At 41.7% G+C, this 12,232-nt stretch overlaps 1 protein-coding gene across 4 annotated transcripts in view; it reads right to left on the minus strand.

Annotated features, from left to right (window-relative positions):
• UBE2F (ubiquitin conjugating enzyme E2F (putative)) overlaps positions 1–12,232 on the minus strand; it is a 97,620-nt gene that overhangs the window by 46,540 nt on the left and 38,848 nt on the right. The window lies entirely within an intron of this gene.

Raw genomic sequence — 12,232 nt, forward strand, 5'->3', positions numbered from 1 at the left:
CTATCACTATTTTGAGCTCAAGCATGGGGAAGCCAACACAAGCAAGTCGGAAGATCAACAGACTGTTATAAATATCCCTTTATAATCAGCCCTTTTCAATCTCGAGCATTTTTGTGTTGCATTTGAGTGAAAAGTTACATTAAACCCCTGCCCACAGATTTATTTATGGCATGCCAAATGAGGAAAAACATCTGCCACGGCAGCAATGTTTAAAGTTCAAGAGCAATGAATCAAAATACTAAATGCAGCTTTTTGAAATAGTCTCTCCTGAAGCTAGAGAGTCTCAAAGCACTGTGTTTCAAGGAGGTCCTAATTCAGTTAGTCACCAAATCTTCCCAAGTGACAGTTCTCACGACCACTTCACAGAAGGAGAAATAGTTTCTCCTGAAGCTAGAGTCTCTCAAAGCATTGCGTTTCAAGGAGGTCCTAATTCAGTTAGTCACTGAAATAGTCTCTCCTGAAGCTAGAGAGTCTCAAAGCACTGTGTTTCAAGGAGGTCCTAATTCAGTTAGTCACCAAATCTTCCCAAGTGACAGTTCTCACGACCACTCCACAGAAGCAATGCCCTTTAAACCATGCAACAGACAAGTGTGTAGCTGTGCTTCATGATGTTTGGAAATAGATCCACACAGCACTTTCACAGAAGGGATGCCCTTTAAACCATGCACAGACAAGTGTGTAGCTGTGCTTCCTGATGTTTGGAAATAGATCCACACAGCACTTCTTCTAAAGAGACAGTAAACATGAAACTTGTAAATTAAGAATCTCCTTTAACAGGCAGAGTATATTAATACATTAATTTAAGCAGGGAACACGCCAGACAAAAGCAGCTAATGAACTTCCAATCAAAGAAACTTCTTTAGAGATCCAAGGAGCATTTCTGATCTAATAGACTGATTAAATTAAAGCGTGCTGCTAAACCATTTTTCACATACAAACCATTTGAGCCATTCAGATCAATGAAAGGAACAGCAATCATTAATACAAGCAGATGTCTGAAGCAAATTTTTGTTTTTTGGTTTTTTTTAAACAAACAGAAGAAGTAACTCAAAACAAGTGCCAAGCTTTGTACATCATAGTTTGGAAAAGAGCTTCAAATTACACCCAAAACCTCAGCCTGCTGTCTCCTGGGGCAGCTCTTTGCTGTCCTGTCCACCCACACACCAGCTCAAGATGGTCTTCCACTTTCTTTCACCTTCTTTGTCTCTTACAAACAAGCCCAGCTTCTTTCTCTCTCCATTGCAGCCTAGAAAACCAAGCATCCTTCATCCCACCCAGCCCCACCTTCCCCAAGCTCTTTCTGCCTCCTCAACACACCTCCACAACCATCTCTGATTTCTCTCCATGGACTACGCACCTGTTTGCAAATGCTACAACGTAACCTACTGCACAAAACTGATCACTGGTTCAAGGGGTTAAAAAAGAAAATTAAAAAAGAGGTATGTTTTCGTGCCAGAGGCAGTAGGCACTTCTCACTTATGAAAAAACTGCTTCCCTCCTAAACAGTCTTCTGCCAAATAAAACATTCCCTTTTACAGCTCCTCTCCCTGTCCTGCTCCTCTCTAATATTACATATAACACTGCTACAATAACTTGCAAAATTCCTGCAGCAGGTAAAACACTGTTTCCACCTGGAATAAGGTGACGAAGAGAACGTCAACTTTCTTTAATCAACCACAAAGACCATCTCGATTCTCATGTGCCTGCAAGCCCAGCTCATGCTTCCCACCCAAACACAACAACAGTAGCTTATTTAGAGGGCTTTGGGTAATTTAAATGGCATGAACCGCTCCAGTTAGCAAACACAAAAAAAAGGAGGAAGGCTGGAAAACGATTTCTTCTGGGCTCAAATATACTAGGGGGAAGAAAACAGGAACAATTATAGTCTGTTCTTCTCCCAGACGAAGACAGTCGGGAATTGCCAAGTAAGCAGGAGCACTCATCTAAAATCCCTTACTTTTGTTACTGACTCCTTGACGTTTGTCCCCAAGGTTACTTCAGAGCAAGCAGATAATCTTTTAGAAATTGTTCCCAGGGGAATTCTGTGATAGCTTCTTAATGAACTACACTACAGTGATTATGAACACTAAAGCAATCGCCCTCCGGAGACCGGTCTACTCAATTGATTAAAGTTGACACAAATTGCATATTCAACAATTTGGGGAAAACAAGCATGGTTTAATTAGACTTACTAATGTACTGCACTGTTCTACTGAATCACTCTTTAAAAACGTGCTAGTAATAGCAGCTACTGTATTTAAAACAAGGACTAGGCTTTATTTTAGCTATTATAGAAAAAAAAAGAAAATTTTTGCAAATCTTTTATAAAGCAAAGCTTTTTATAAAGCATTTATTTGTATTTTCACCAACCTGAGCATACGCAGAGGGGGAAAAAGAAAACCATTTTTTACAAAACTGATACAGTTGACTTATAAAATCAAAATATAACACAACATATCCCTGCAGAAAAACTTCCTGAAGCTTACTTTAAGAAAAATAGAATAATGTCAGATCTACGTAGAAGACTGTATTCAGTGGCTTATAGCTCCTCTTTATGAAATGCTGGGTCTGAAGATTTTTCTCTGCTAATTTTAAGAGGCAGAGAGAAAAGGGAAAGAAATGAAAGCAGCAGCAATGGACATTTTAAGCACTTTAAGAGAGCAAAGATATTTAAGAATATAAGTCTTTTGCACTGCACTTTGCTTTAAATGACTTCCTTTACAGAGGAAGACTTAGAACCACTGAAAGGTACCTTGAGTTAAAGCTGTGCCTTTTCTAACAGCTACAAATATCTCTCTAAATTGTGATCAACAAGGACATCCAGGAACCCTGTTGCCTGCAACAGCTTAGTCTCCCTCGCTTGGTTTTCGCTGAACACACACAGGTTCTCTCTCCCCCATGTCCCTGCTGCCAATCAGAGCCACAAAGGACACCCCAGCCCTTGTGAGAGCCATCCCAGACCAGGCACTTGCACGAGCCAGGAGCACAACAGCTATCTTGAAGCAGAACCTGCCCTTGTCCCCACTGATGGTGGCATCAGAGCAGTTGTGGTGTGTGCAAAGCAAACTTCTGGATAAAGTCAGACCCTGCAGACGCATATCACCAGGCAGGGATGTAGAGATCTGGACCAACAGAGATGGCACCACCCTCCAAACCATACCAAAAAGAAAGCTCTGAACCACTGGGAACTCTTAATACACCCTGTCGTGGTTTAACTTCAGCAGAAGTGATAAAACTCATGAGTTGAAAGAAAGATAGTTTGATAAGTAAAGTAAAAGCCACACACACAAGCAAAGCAAGACAAGGAATTCACTCACTATTTCCAGCAGCAGGCAGGTGTTCGGCCATCCCCAGGAAAGCAGGGCTCCATTACTCATAACTTGAGAAGACAAAATGCTGTGACTCCAAATATCTCCCACTTCTTTCTTTTCCCCCAGCTTTATATACTTTATTCCTTTGGTCAGTCAGGGTCAGCTGTCCTGACTCTGTCTCCTCCTAACTTTTTGTGCCCTCCCAGCCTACCCCCTGGCAGGGGGTTGTGAGGAGAAAAGCCGTTGACTCGTTAGCAATAACCAAAACCACCTGTGCTCTATCAACATCCTTCTCATCCCACATCCAAAACACAGCACCACACCAGGTGCTAGTAAGAAAGTTAACTCTGTCCCAGCTGGAACCATTACACACCCTGAAGTATTTCTTACATTATAGAAAAAAACAAACTGTGCACATCCTTTCATGTTTGCTGACAACCAACCACCTCTCAAATGGTTGTCACCCTTTTGTCCTTCCTCATCTACCTGTTTATTGGTTTAAAACCTGTCCCTTCTGTACCCCACAAAATGAAAGAAGGTGTGCAGCTTAACCCCTGAGAAAGGAACATTGTAAATACGAGTTGCAACCGGGTCCAAAGCTTCAGGAGCACCAGAGCCAGTGGCAGTAACAGGCAGTGGATGATCCCATGGTCAGAAGGATCAGGAAGATCAGATGATACAATCACAGTAAATGAAAAGAGAACAACCCTACTCTTAAGCTTAGGACAACCACAGTTTGGGGGGGGTGACATGAACCATGTCTGGCTTAACCAACTTGATTTCTGCTTAACCAACTTGATCTCTTTCTATGACCATGTGGCCCACCTTCTGGATGGGGGGGAAGGCTGTGGACATTGTCTATCTGGACTTTGACATGGCCTTTGACACCATCTCCCACAGCATTCTCCTGGAGAAGCTAGTGAATTGTTGCATAGACAAGTGCACTCTTCAGTGGGTAAAAAACTGGCTGGATGGCTGTGCCCAGAGAGTTGTGATTAATGGGGTGAAATCCAGTTGGTGGCTGGTCACCAGTGGTGTCCCTCAGGGCTCAGTTTTGGGGCCAGTCTCATTTAGAATCTTTATTGATGATCTGGATGAGGGGATTGAGTGCACCCTCAGCAAGTTGGCAGATGACACCTAATTAGATGGGAATGTTGATCTGGGAAACCTCTACAGAGGGACCTGGACAGGTTAAATCAATGGGCCAAGGCCAATGGCATGAGGTTCAATAAGGCCAAGTGCCAGGTGTTGGTGGACAGCCAGCTTAACAGGAGCCAGCAGTGTGCCCAGGTGGCCAAGAAGGCCAACAGCATCCTGGCTTGTATCATGAAAAGTGTGGCCAGCAGGAGCAGGGCAGTGATGGTGCCTCTGTCCTGGGCACTGGTGAGGCCTCACCTCGAGGGCTGGGTTCAGTTCTGGGCCCCTCACCACAAGAAGGACATTGAGGGGCTGGAGCGTGTCCAGAGGAGAGCCACCAAGCTGGGGAGGGGTCTGGAGAACAAGTCATATGAGGAGAGGCTGAGGGAACTGGGCATGTTGAGTTTGGAGAAGAGGAGGCTGAGGGAAGACCTCATTGCCCTCTCCAACTCCCTGAAAGGGGGGTGGAGAGAGGTGGGGGTTGGCCTCTTCTCCCAAGGGAATGATGACAGGAGCAGAGGGAATGGTCTGAAGTTGGGGCAGGGGAGGTTTAGATGAGATATCAGGAAGAATGACTTTCCTGAGAGCACTGGAACAGCCTGCCCAGGGAGGTGGTAGAGTCACCATCTCTGGAGGTATGCAAGAAACATGCAGATGTGGCACTTCAGGGCATGCTCTAGTGCCTGAGATTGAGAGAAGAGGAGCTCAAGGGGAGACCTCATTGCCCTCTACAATGGTTAGACTCCATGATCTCAAAAGTCCCTTTCCAACCATGAGGATTCTGCGATTACAGAAGATCTGAAACAGGTCTTAGTTGGGAGTGCATGATAAAGCTTCTAGTTCATTAGTTATCCATGCCTTAAGATCACTACACAGGAGAATTTGGAGGATACCTTAAGCATACCCCCCCCATCCTGAAGAAAATCTCTTCAGGGACACGTACAGGGATATACCATCAGTTTGCTCTTCATCCCAGCTATCATCAGCACCCTTCTTGTACTTCTCCCACTTCTGACTTCAAAAGCATACCGCTTTTCTGTACACATCTTTAGGGTAGCCAGGGATTAAGGATTTACTAGATTTCACTAGAATCAAGTTAGAAAGATTATAGATCTACACATATGTATGTATGCATTTGAGAGACAGCCAGAGCAAGAACAGCCTTTCTCTCTTCAGCAGCAGCACTTTGCACAGCAGCACCGTGGGTTCTTCTCCTGCTGTGCTGGCAAGAACAGAGTATAGCTACCTTCTTGTACTTCCCCCACTTCTGACTTCAAAAGCATACCACTTTTCTGTACACATCTTTAGGGTAGTTAGGGATTAAGGATTTCACTAGAAACAAGTTAGAAAGATTATAGATATACACATATGTATGTATGCATTTGAGAGAAGGGCTGTTCTTGCTTTGTCTTTCTAGCAGCACTGTGGGTTCTTCTCCTGCTGTGCTGGCAAGAACAGAGTATAGCTTTGAAAAAGTCCTTATTATTTGGAACATAAAGCAGTCTGCAGCAGATCACACCACACCTTCAGGCCAACAGGCTTGCTTTTCTCTCCTTCACAGACTCCTTGGTCAAGGAATGGTGGGTCCTGGTCAAGACCCATAAGTGCTCATCTCACCCTTTCAGCAGATAAAGAGTAAGTCTCCAGGGAAAAAAGGGTAAGACTGAACACTTGCACTGACCTGTTTCTGTTAAGCTACTGGTATAGCTCCCTGCTGCTTGGTGGCCTTTTCCTAAGCTATCTACTTGCAAGCATGTGCTGTTACTCACTTAGTTGAGCAAGGGAAAGAATGAAGATGTTGGCAGCAGGAGGCATTGTGCTAGGTGGTCCTTGGAACCTCCATGAGATCAACACACAGAGCTGGGCCTCAAAGTGCTCTCTGCATGGGAGAGAGAGGTACTCCAAGTACTGAGAGGTAAGTGGGCACAGTCCTCCTCTGAACAGTATTTCAGCCAGAAGGTCACCCATAAAACCTACAGCCAGCCAAACACAGCACAGCTGAGGAGGTGAGGACTCCCAGAAAGTTACTCCTCAGACAAAACAAAGCCCACATGCCCAGCTGCCAGTTCATTCAGGGTGTCCTTCTGGAATAGCTGCTGCAGGCACAGAATTAAGTTCATCCCTCTCCTTCCCTTCCCCTTCCCAAACACTGCTCAGGGTGGGGATTAGGCTTGGGTGACAGGCATCATCATGCCTCTTGGAAACAGAGCAAGGAGTGTAAAAAGTCTTCAGTGGGCAACAGTGCAGGAGGCAGGAACACACTGCCCAAAACAACATCCAGACTCAATTCCTGTATGACACTAGAGAAGACAGGTCAAGGCACACCACCTAAAAAAACCAGGTATTATTCTGCTTAATGCAGTATTTGACACCCATATGCAGTGACCACTTGTAAACCACACACAATTTGTTTCTCCATACCAATCCACACCAGGAGGCAGCAGACACTGTGATACAAATCCATCTTCCCCTTCATCCCATATGTAATTTCTCAGTTCTGTCACCCTGGTGATCATGACCAAGAAGTTACCAGGAGATGGATGTAAAATTCATATAAGATCAAGAACCTCCTTGCCAAACTACACTTGACTTCCCAGGAATTCCTCCTCCTGCACAGTAAGAGCTGCCATTTGGGCTCTTTGCCACCGCCACGAAGCCTTTGGTTTTCTTCCTTTGATGACTTTCTCCTCCTGACTTTACCGGTACGGTGGACAACTATATTCCATCCAGGAAGGCAGCTTTTACAAGCACATGCTTTGACATTCCTACATACAGGACAAAGACCCATTCCAAAATAGGATTTGAATAAACCAATAGCAGAGTAACATTACCTTATATAATGCTGGCTGAGAAAAAAAATAGTATCAGCAGCAAGAATTAATGAGAACAACACAGAACATGCAGGTTTACTTTTTTGCCCTTCATCCTGAAGACAGCAACTGTTATTATCTGCTTAAAATATTCCTCTACATTAATTACATATAATTTTGACAGCAGACTACCTGCTGTCATCACTAAGATGACGCATGAAAGTTCTGTGCTTATATTGAAGCTTTTTTAAAACCACTCAGGTTTACACTTAAACATAACTGGAAAATTAAGTCAAGATCCTCTGATTTATTTCCTCAAGAGTTTGACATTTGCATGCTTTCAAGTAAAGTAATTTTACTGTCTGAAGACAACAGCAGAATCAAGGCAACAAATAAGGCATATTTTCCCATTTAGTATTAAATGCTAATTAAATAAGCAAGCCTCTTATGGATAAACTCCAAATAGCAATAGTTTATCATAAACGACTCTTAATTCCTTTTAGATTACATTAGCTAATAACACAGATATTTCTTAACCTAGTGTCTGAATTTATGGAAGGAAATTCCTAAAAAAACCTGTATTCCAATAAGTGGGTGTAAAAAGCTGACTGCATAGCTATAGTTTAAGACTATCTTGATGTTCTTCATGGCCACTTCTTTTCCTCCTGACAGCAGTAGCACAAAAAATTCCAAAAAACCAGCTCTCTAATATATCTCAGTGAAGAACTGAAACGCATCTACACCTTACCAGTAAACATGTAGATCCTACAGAGAATGCAAAAAAAAACCCCACCCAAGATGAAATACTCCCTGAGAACATCATACATTTTAAAATACTGGTTTTAATATTACTGTTCTCAGCCCTGCAGAGTCAGTCAGCAGAGTTGCACAAGCATGCTTTGATTATGGTTCATAAATCCATCACTGACCAATTTCTAGTTGTAGTCCCTTAGAGTCACTGCAGAAGGAACAGCTTGACTTTTAGAATCAATTAGGCAATCACAATACACAGATCCACTTCTTCCTTTATTTTTTAAAATCAATTATCCAAGATAATTTTATAGCATAGTGAAAGCAAGCATTTGAGAGAAAGCTGATGAATACTAGGGAGGCCTATCTTAACTAAGCAGATGACATTCATGGCAAATAAGGGGCAAGGAAGTGCATGTTGAGGACTAACAGGAGCTGCTGAAGCACTTTTGAGTTTGAAATTGGAATTATTGAGGGGGAAGCAGCAGGGTATCAGAGCAACAATAGTTCTCAATATTTCATACTAGGTATTAAAAGCTAGTGTCTTCAGTGACAAAAATTTGGGAACAGAATGGAACTAAAGCCACCTATTTGCTTTCCACCTGGAAAGCTTCAGTTTTGACCATCAGACTAAGCAGAAGAAAAGCAAGCTCAGCCAGCCTGAGCAGAGGCCCAAAATAACTTGAGCAGTTCTTCACTTTATGAATACTCTGTTTCAGAAAGGAAAGAAGTATGCAATAAAATGATACAGAACATAACAGAATGGAGACAGAAAGGGAAATAAGCTCCTGCTGCTAACTATAAGGGCAGCTATAAAGAAGTGAAAGATTACACAATCCATCCATAAGCAAACTGCTACTGGAAATTACCTAAGAATTTAGGATTCAAGAGTGTTTCAATGGACAAAGAAAACGTTTACAATTGCATCAACAGTAACCAAAAAAGTAAATATAGATTGTTTTAAAACATTCACTCACCAATGATCCGTTTCAGGGTTAAAACCCAACTTTCCTCACAACCTGATTTAAAGAGCATCTAATACAGGAATTCAGAAATAGCACATTCTTTAGTGCCTTCACTAGTACACAGGCTGCTGTTCACAACGTCCACAGAAACACGTTCAGTAGCAGGAAGAAGTGGAAATAAAGAGATTTCAATCATGGATGAGATGACACTGAGTGCAACAAACTGCTAGAATATAGAGCTGAGTTAGCTTTTTTTATCCCCTTAAGAATTCTCTACACTGTTAAAGCGCATTTTATCAAATAACATCTAAAAAGCATTTAGGAGATTTTATTTTTTACTGCAGAAAGATAAAAAGCATCATTTTAATGCCTCTTCAAGATTCTACCCATTCAATACTAAAGAAAGCGTTAAAAAGGTCACAGCAGTTTTGTTTTGAAGGATTTTTCATGTAAGAGCTCTGCTGCCACCACAAGGATACAGGAGATGAGACAACCTAAAACTTCTAAAGCCTTTGAAGAGATTAAAGATATAACATGAATGCATGTGGTAGCACACAGCAGAACTGGCTTGTGCATGTGGATATTGAGGTTTCGTGTTACCTGTTTGAATGGCTTTACTAATGCACCTACCAATTTTTGTCACAGATACACAGCACATTCCCATTCTCAAATTAAATATTTCAGCAGTGTCTCAGAGTGCTCTATTGGACAAATTTGGGTGCTACTCCTCCACAAAAGCAAGCTGCCTTTATATTATTGACGAGTGGAATACAAGATACTGACTTTCAAGTCCACCACTGCCTAATACCAGATACTACCTATAACACTACTATGCAAATTCACACAGTATTTTGCTTGTAGAGATGAGCAGGTTCTCCAAACCAGGGCATCCAAGTGTTAGAAACAAAGGATGAGTGGGTGCAGGTGGCATGTTAAAGAGAAATAGATAAAAGCAACCCGGGTCACATCACATGGTTCTTGTTTGCTACTGGTCATTCACTGTTTCATATAATTCTGTGGTCTATTGTTAACACAAACCTACCACAATTATTAATGCACGTTGATAAGTAACTTGACTGTGTGGCCACACTGTTGATAAATCAGCACAATTCCATATTTTCCATCTCAGAAGCATGTGTAGCCTGGAATCCAAGCACTTGGATGCTAATCAAGCTTCAAAATAAATAGGAAGGCATGCCTGAAGCTTCACAGGAGACAGTCAACCAAAGACCTGAAAGAACATCTGACAGAGTGGCTGTCAGGAACCCTGCCCCTGACCAAGACCCACCTTTCCCATGTTTATTTGTCCTTTCAAAGAATGGACACTTGGAATGGATGAAGAATATCTTCAAAGAACAGACTACCTCCAGATGCTAGTTACCATCCAAGTACAATCTGTATCCCAAGCAAAAACACTGTTTGGCCAGTAGTGCTTGCATCTTACCAACAGCCCCAGTGGCTATTTCTGCTCCAATTTTATTTTTTTTAAAGCTCCTTTTGTACCAGAGAACCAGTGTCACAACAGTGTCTCTACAGAGGCACAACTTGGAAGTTAGGACCAACGTGTGGTACTTACTTTTTGTGATGACACTTCAAATCACATGAAGCGATTGAACAACTGAACAATGACAAGTGAGAGAACACTTATTGAAACCACACATTTATTTAAAGTGGAGACTCTGAAGACACAAAGGAATGGAAACTTTGCAATTTGGGGTGGGTTTATTTTTTTTAAAGCTATAAAATGTGAGCTTGCAATTGTGGTGATTCAATGCTCATGGGGAAAAAACAAATCCAAGGGGGGTGCTGGATTTTTTTTTTTTTCTTTTTAAAGTTAAGCTACTTTTTTTCCCTTGCTCAGTCTTTCATTTCAACACCCACAGATATAGTTCCTGGCTTTTTTTTTTGTTTGCAGTTGTGGAGTATTTTCCCCTCCTCTAACTGATTGAAGGTAAAAACATCCTAAAATGCTTCATAATACTCAGTAAATTGAGTCTCCTGGTAGTTAAGATTCCAGGATGTTTAATCTATGAAATTAATTACATGCTAAACTGATGCAAGAATAAAATGAAAAAGGAGATTAACACACATCTTCCATCATCACTGAGGATAGGAAGTTAAGTACACATAATGTCAATGGTTATTCCCAGCCATAGCCTTAACATACAGCCATGTTTTAATCTCTAGAAGAAAGATACCATGAAGAAAGCTAGGAGAGCAAATAAAAATACATGTATATTCTCGTCCAGTTGCAATATCGATGTACTAATTTTCTAAAGGCTGAAGCTTAAAACTTGTAGTCCAAAAACTTTCGCTGGGAATGAAATTCAGGGGCAGACACAGGACCAGTTCACTTAATTACATAGTCAGTGTCTTGATTTAACCTAACATGAAAACAGAAATACAAAAGCAAACCAAAACTGTACTACCTGATGAAAAAATATAGGGACAGAGCATTTAAGAAAATCCACAAAATAACACACACACTGATTCTACTTCACTTTCCAGAAAATCAGATGCTCACAAAGATTTTAACAGATGAAGAAACTCACAGATCTCATTCATAGTGCCAAAGAGAAAATCAAGCATAAGATAAAACTCATTTTCAATTTGCCTTTTGAAAAGAAACAAACCTCTGACATGTATACCCTTTAACTACATCACGTAGCCAACATTCTTTAAGAACCAATTCTGGCTTGGTTCCTGGTGAAAGCCAAAGGGAAATTATTGCCCAGTGCTCTGCAAGACTCTTCTGCCAGCAAGGTCATGTAAAAGTAAATATAAAAAACCAAACACTTCCAGTAGCAAGACGAGAGCAGTCATACATTGAAGTATCTCTCCCCAGGAGTATTTTATACAAGCACTGTGACTCTCTACATGTTAACACTGCCCAGCAGTGGTGGGACCAACCTCTGAAGTCATTCTGCCATCACAGTGGCACAACTACCAGCCATTTCACAGGGGCCAGATTTCCCTTACATTTTAATGACTTGGGTAGCTAATTCCCCACTGGAATGGCTAAAAGTCAGTATTACTTTATTCAGTAACTAAGTGCAGACACGTTGACCCCTTTGAACACTTGCAACGGAACAGAGTTCAAAATAGTGCAGTAACTACACCCCAAGTCTGTTCCATATAGTGTTTCTCCCAAGCACACCTTGCCTTTTGCTTTTTCAAGTTCCTCAGCCTGGGGAAGGGGGGTCATGGGGCCACAGGGACCAACTATTGATTTATCAGGAATGTTAATACAATAGAAATT

The sequence above is a fragment of the Calidris pugnax genome, unplaced genomic scaffold (assembly GCF_001431845.1).
Source record: "Calidris pugnax isolate Ruff unplaced genomic scaffold, ASM143184v1 scaffold179, whole genome shotgun sequence".
Lineage (NCBI taxonomy): Eukaryota > Metazoa > Chordata > Aves > Charadriiformes > Scolopacidae > Calidris > Calidris pugnax.